Source organism: Centruroides vittatus, unplaced genomic scaffold, assembly GCF_030686945.1.
Source record: "Centruroides vittatus isolate TY-2023 unplaced genomic scaffold, ASM3068694v2 contig_7, whole genome shotgun sequence".
Taxonomy (NCBI): Eukaryota; Metazoa; Arthropoda; class Arachnida; order Scorpiones; family Buthidae; genus Centruroides; species Centruroides vittatus.
In genome coordinates this window covers 42830-50352 of record NW_027122442.1, presented here as the reverse complement: position 1 = coordinate 50352, position 7523 = coordinate 42830, and the positions used below count along the sequence as shown (strand labels likewise).

Sequence of the window (7523 nt, the reverse complement as noted above, 5' to 3'; positions counted from 1 at the left end):
ATTTAAATCTATCAGAGAAAGTATATTTTTATTATTTTTTGCAAAATTGATATTGTCTTTCTAATTTATGACTTGGAATCAAAATATGTTAATATTCTATTTTTAGATCAAATGTAAGTAATTATTCTTAAATATAGTATCATTAATATAAGCAATAATTACTACAAATATTCTGTGAAAAACGAATATGTCAATTTTAAAAACTTAACAAGAAACAACTTAATAAATAAATGGTATGAAGTGAACTTAAATAAAAAATATGTGTCTTTTTCTCTAATTTTAAATTTTGTCTTCTTATTTGCTTTATTTAAGCAGTAGAATGGAGTGCAATTGATAGGCTTTTTACAGTTTTATGTATAAGAGAAAAGGAATTAGAAGCTGGCTGAAAAGGGATAAAAGAACCTGAAACACCCATCAATGAATAAATAATGTAATAAACTCTTTGTGTCCTATCAATTGCACTCCACTGTGCTGAATAAATAAATATAACAATGTTGTATTTATCAGATTTGTATTTCTTAACTTTCAAATGATAAAAAAATTTAAAAATAATAAAATTAACTTGAAAATTACAACAGAAAATTGATCACAAATTTCGGAATGTGAGTCACCATTATCAACGACTCTTGGCTTAAAGAAACTCTTCAACTTTTCCATGTCTCTCTGTACTTTGTTCCTTATTATTTCTGAAAAACATAATATTGTACGTTTAGCGTGCGTTTTGCATTCTTCTTTTTGTAAAAAATATAAAGCGGCCATTAACTACAAATCATGCAAACATGATCACCCTTCTCACACATGCAGTTACATTATTTGTGTGGAATGAACACAAGATATAAATACAAAAGATATATATATATATATATATATAATACAAAAATGAAATTATTTTATTTTTAAATTATTATTAGAAATTAACTGTTTTCGATTCATTTTTAAATATCCTGTTATGAACGTACGGTCTAAAGATATTGTGGCCGTTGGCCATATTATTCGCGTATTTTATATGTTTTTAATATGTAATATAAGTTAGTGTTAGCAATTCTTTTGTTTCTTTTGTATTATCTATCCTCCTTTACTTTCCCCACCACTCCTTTTTACCCTTTGGGTGGGATTATCGTTTCTAAGAAAGAGACAATGAATAGAACAATAGAAGGGACGGCGCCGTGGGTCTCGACAAGAGAAAGTGAATCACTTTCGACTGGACTGCGGAGAGAGAAGGTGTGAAAAGGAAGCGATCTCGACCGAGGTGGATAAGTTAGCAGCAGAAGAAAAGGAAAGGATACGACGGGAGAGTGAGAGATTCACCGAGAACACGGGAAGCCTATAAAAATCAAACAGGACTCAAGAGCGGTATCCCACCAAAGTATTTCAATCTTCGTCTATTTTTATCTACATGTATATATTTGTTCTTCCCCTTAGTTATAAGTAGAATAAGTTTAGTTTTAAGATCTGCACGCGTATAATTTGTCGGGTTCCGTTTTGAGCGCGCTCTTTCGACTGTAAAAAGCCTTTCTTTGTAAAGTTGGGATCCATAAAGAACCTGTTTCTGTTCTTTCTGGCGAGAATAAAATCGTACCTTTGTTAAAAGTAACGTGTTTCGATTATTATTTTGTGTCGGTCTGTTCGCGGAAACCGTTACACCTCGTCACGAATCCTCACAATATTAACATATCTTTTGTCTTTCAAAGTTGCTAATTTTGAAATATCCTTTTTCCTCTGCTTTTGAGTCAAGAGATGGTATAAATACTGCAAATAAGAGACTGATTCGCTACCTCGCTGAGAACTTCTTTGCAAGAATCTCTTATACAAGATCATCGTCTCCAGAAAGTAAGTATTTTTATTTAAAAATTTGCCTTTGACAAAAAGTTTGACTTAGGCCTAACTCTAGATAAAAGTAAATCTTTTGAAAATTTACAAGTTATTCCGCGAAAAGTTTTTAAATTTTTGTTTTATAAATTTTATTTTATAACTATTGTAGTAAAAACCTGTCGATATCCTTTGAATTTAAGTATAAATATAGCTGTAATTTTTTGTTAGAATCAACAAGTTTTTTTTTTTTAGTGTTGAAAGAACTTTAATGTTATATTATTTTAAAATTGCTGTGTTTTAACAATTATTATTACTACAATTCAGCAGAACTTAATTTTGTAATTAAAGTTTGCTTTATCGTTAAAATAAAATAAATTTAATTTAGCTATACGAATCATAAATCTTAAGAAATTTTGGTGTTATATTATTTGAAGTTGTCATGTTTTTAATTTACACTGACATAAAGATAAATTTGATAACTAAACACAATATATTAAACTTATTGTTAAAATAAAATTTATTTACAAACTGTTCAAATGACTTATAGTGCCGTCGGCCATGTTATTCGCATATTTTATATGTTTTTAATATGTAATATAAGTTAGTGTTAGCAATTCCTTTGTTTCTTTTGTATTATCTATCCTCCTTTACTTTCCCCACCACTCCTTTTTACCCTTTGGGTGGGATTATCGTTTCTAAGAAAGAGACAACGTATAGAACAATAGAAGGGACGGCGCCGTGGGTCTCGAGGAATGAAAAGTGAATCACTTTTCGACTGGACTGTGGAGAGTGAAGGTGTGAAAAGGAAGCTCTCGACCGAGGCGGATAAGTGAGCAGCAGAAGAAAAGGAAAGGATACGACGGGGGAGTGAGAGATTCACCGAGAACACGGGAAGCCTATAAAATAATCAAACAGGACTCAAGAGTGGTATCCCACCAAGTATTTCAATCTTCGACTATTTTTATCTACATGTATATATTGTTCCTCCCTTTAGTTATAAGTAGGATAAGTTTAGTTTTAAGATCTGCACGCGTATAATTTTGTCGGGTTCTGTTTTGAGCGCGCTTTTTAGACTGTAAAAAAAAGCCTTTCTTTGTAAAGTTGGGATCCATAAAGAACCTGCTTCTGTTCTTTCTGGCGAGAATAAAATCGTACCTTTGTTAAAAGTAACGTGTTTCGATTATTATTTTGTGTCGGTCTGTTCGCGGAAACCGTTACACCTCGTCACAAATCATCACAAAATGACTTATAATTCCTTCTTTTCATCTGTAGATTATTTGCACTATTTATAAGTATCATATGAGAAACAAAATTTTAGGGAGTAGGTGCAAAGTGATAGAGTTTACAAGGTACTATATAACTTATTTCTGAAATACAAATAATTTACTTAAAGTTGGCAAAAATTTATTACTTCACTTACTTGCAGAAATATGTCATGTTGTAGATAATCTGAACAGAAAAGTTCAGCAAACTTTATTTTTATAATGAATATTATTTTAAAAAAATTAACAGTTAGACATAAGAATTCAGCAATTATTTGTACGGTTTATATGTATCATATAAAAAACAAATTTTAAGGAATTACAACCAGAGGTTCATTTTCTTGGAGTTTAATATTCTTTAATAGTTTAATATTCTTTCTTTAACTCTTTCTTAATTATATTTAAATAAATACTCAGTAATATAAATTTAAATGTATAGAAATTAATTAAAATGATAATAAGTTAATATTAAATAAATAAATGTAATCATATTATATATCAATTTTTTAAATATATTTAAAACTAATCTAATTGTACATACTATAATATATAACTAATACAGATAGTGTTACAATTTTATTATGTTTTTAGTCAGCTTAATTAAATAAGTTCTTTTTAAAATAAATTACCTTATTGTTGTAAAATTTATTCTTAAAATTCATTGATATATAATAATTTACATTGAGGTGAGATGAGTTTGCAATAATAATAATAAAAAAAATGTATCTAATCAGAGTTTCATTTTATAAATTTACTATCTTTTATTAGAGTTTATCAGTTAAATAAATATTATTTCAAAGAAATTATGGTTTAGTATAAACCATATAGTAATTCAAAGTTTAATGAGTTGGTTTGATCACACAGTATAAATTTGATTTGAAGAAAGACCATTTTGTAATATTATCATCATTATTGCTACTGTACAATTTGAGTTAAATTCTTGTAATATATCTTTTACATGTTTACATATATCTTTTACTACCATTTCATTATAGTAACTAAATTTTGTAAATTTTAAAAACATAAGTTTCATTTCAATTCAATTACTATATAAATTTTAAAAATTATATTTTTATAGATTTCACATTAACAATTTGATAAAATGGATGAAATAATTGAATATAATCGTGAAATAATATTAAAAACAGGAAGACAAGACAACATTTGGTATATCAATGAACATTCCATATGGTCAGTAAAAAATATTTATGTATAAAGTCTTTTCGTTATTTTCTTATTAAATAAAAATTAGGATTAGTATTATTTTATATTTATATAAAATTACAGAATGTGACTCTACTAGATTTTGAAGCATTTCAAGTGAAAGATCATGAAATTATTTATCGACAGTAGGCCATAAAAACAGTACACAGTCTTGTAGAAGCTGTAATAGACACTTATAATTGATACTTTTTAACAGAATCTATATGAGTGAAAGATCAATGGCAAGTCGATTTTACTACCCAAAAAAGTTCACGGATTAAATTTTATACTTGAAATACATTGGATATAACTGGTTGGATTAAACATAGTAATTTACAAAAGTTATTAAATTATTTATCGACAGTTATTTTTATTTTATTTTTATTTTTTACACAATGAATTATTTTTATCTAAAGGTGGACGGATAGGGGGGGAAAAACACACCATTAGGATATTTTTGAGAGTTGAAATCTAATTTATATTAAAACATCTTAATTAAATATAGACATATACAAAGAAAAATGATATTTATTTTAATACTTATTACAGGAGAATTTTATGGTACCAGAATCTATTTTGTATGTCTAACTGTCAAATTTTAAAAAATAATAGATTCATTGTAAAAAAGCATTACACTGAACTTTTCCATTCAATTTATCTAAAACATGATATATTTCTGCAAGTAAGTGAAGTAATAAATTTTTGCCGACTTTAAGTAAATTATTCGTAATTCAGAAATAAATTATATAGCACCCCGAAAACTCTATAACTTCGTGCCTACTCCCTAAAATTTTGTTTCTCATATGAGAGATATAAACCATGCAAATAATTGTCAAATCTTACCGATTTGTTATGTGTAACTGCTAAATTTTTAAAACAATAATAGTTTTTTTTAAATATTTTGTTCATGTCTCTATTTAATTGATATATTTTAATATAAATTAGATTTCAACATTCAAAAATACTCAAATGGTAGGTGTTAAAATTATTTTTTATTAAAATTAATACTGTGTATTATAATATAGTTTCTTTTTACTGCTATGTTGGCTTCTAGATTTATTGAGTAGACTGAATATGAGAATTTACTAAATCCAACCCAATTTGCTTTCATTTTAAGTGGTGGTACTCAGGTTACTTTGTTTGTTCTGTTGGCCACCATCCAGATCTAGTTATTTAAAAAAAGACACAAAGTTTTTGCCTTGTTTGTTGATCTTGAGAAGGCATATGACTCAGTGAATGTTCAGGCTTTGCAGAATAAAATGTTACTTTGTGGAGTGGAGAGTTATATGGTCAAATCGGTCGAGCTATTGTTTGGTCATTATGAGATGATCTGTAGATATAATGGTGAACAGGGATGCCTCCATTCGATTGATCGAGGCCTATTACAGGGAGACCCTTGGTCTCCCTATTTGTTTAATTTTTATTCCTATGATATTAATGATATTTTCAATAATGACAATGATGGATTCCTGATAGGTAGTACTGTGGTCCACTCTATTTCGTATGCCGATGATATTGTTATTCTAGCACCGACAGCAGCCGCTCTTAGAAGGAAAATACGACTATTAACTGTGTACTTTTCTCAATTGGATTTGAGCATTAATCCTAAGAAATCTCACATAATGATATTCAGGAATGGATCAAGACTTCCTAATAAAAATAATGTCTTTCTTTATTGATGATACTGGGATTAAGGTGGTCAACGAAACAAAATTTCTAGGAGTAATTTTTACACCTTTGCTTTCGTTTGAAAGACAGACTAAAGATACGTTGGTCAAAGCCAATCGGTTAATCCAGGGTGTTATTAAGCTGTGCGCCAAGACTCAGTTGGGTGTGATTCAAACCCAGTTTAATCTATTTCAGTCCTTGGTTTTTAACTCTGAGTTATGCATCTCCTTTATGGTGTCTCTCTAATGTCCAGAAGCTGGAAATTATACAGAATAAATTCTTGCGTAGACTGTTTTGGTTGGATTACAAAACTCCGGGAAGTGTGCTAAGATTGGAGACAAGTAGATTTAGTCCTAAGGCACTATTCATGAAAAGATGTATAAAGCTGTTAATTAAGCTAAGAGACAGTGGTGGCATTACATTCAATCTTTTATATCAATTATATAAGAATGCTATACAGAAACCATCAAAAAATAACTGGGTTTGCCTAATTTCAAGAATGATAAACGGTTTTGGTTGCTCGATTGAACCATTTATATTCTCGTTGGATCTTGAAGGAGAAGTATGTCATCAACTTATTTGGAATGTTCTTGATATTTCTCGTGTGCGAGACATAGAAGACACTCTTTTAAGAATATCACAAAACTATTATAGTTCGATATTACTATTTCCAAGTAATAATGGCTATATATTCTTGAATTTGCCGTTTAAAATAAAGAGATTTTTCATTCAACTCTGACTTAATTCTAATTCTCTAATGATTGATAATAAATTGTACATATACGAGAATAATCCATGTCCAAGATGTTATATGTCCTTTTCCAAATTTCATCTGATTTGTAAATGTGAGAAAAGCCTTGAGTTAAGGCAAAAATACAATCTTCTTGGTTTAAATGAATGTGATTCGGTAGAAGCGATGTATAAAATACTTCATCAGGCAACATATCGATGTATTTGCAATTTATATAACTATGTTATAAAGTTTTTTGATACTTAATTGTTCCTGTAATATTGTGTTACTTGCATGTAAAATAACTCCCTTTGTAACAGGCCGAGGCCTATACTAATAAATTGGATTTGATTTGATAATATAGTTTCTGATATAGGAGTTATCCTTGACTTCAAAGCTTTCACGATTTAAGACAAAAGTCTTCCATTCAAGATCTTATGTAGACAAATTGGATTTGTAGCAAGACATACAAATAATTTTAGGAAAATAGATTTTTATAATCAATTGATTACTTTTGATAATTTATCACCACAAGATAAAAAATCTGTTAAATTTGGAAATTTCATATCTTTACCATAATATCTCTGTTGTAACTTGAAATTGTGGAATGAGTAAAATTAAGAAAAATATCTATTTAATCAATTCATTCTTTCCAATTGTTATTTTCCTTTTATAATCTTTGTAAATTTAATTTAAATTTTTTACTATTATTAGAATATAATATAAAAAGAGATACTATTATTGAATTTTTAACAACAAAAAATAGTAAACTGAATATAAACAAAAGTTTAACATACCAGGTGAGCCAGATGGACTATTTCTATCGCTATTCTTAAACCATATGATGC

The 7523-nt window shown here is 28.3% G+C and overlaps 1 long non-coding RNA gene across 1 annotated transcript; it reads right to left on the bottom strand.

Annotated features, from left to right (window-relative positions):
* Positions 1-494: 494 nt before the first annotated feature.
* On the bottom strand, positions 495-7523 carry LOC136980440 (uncharacterized). The gene is made up of 2 exons (XR_010881556.1): positions 7473-7523; positions 495-686 (listed from the first exon to the last, which is right to left on the bottom strand). It is a non-coding gene; the product is annotated as an uncharacterized lncRNA (long non-coding RNA).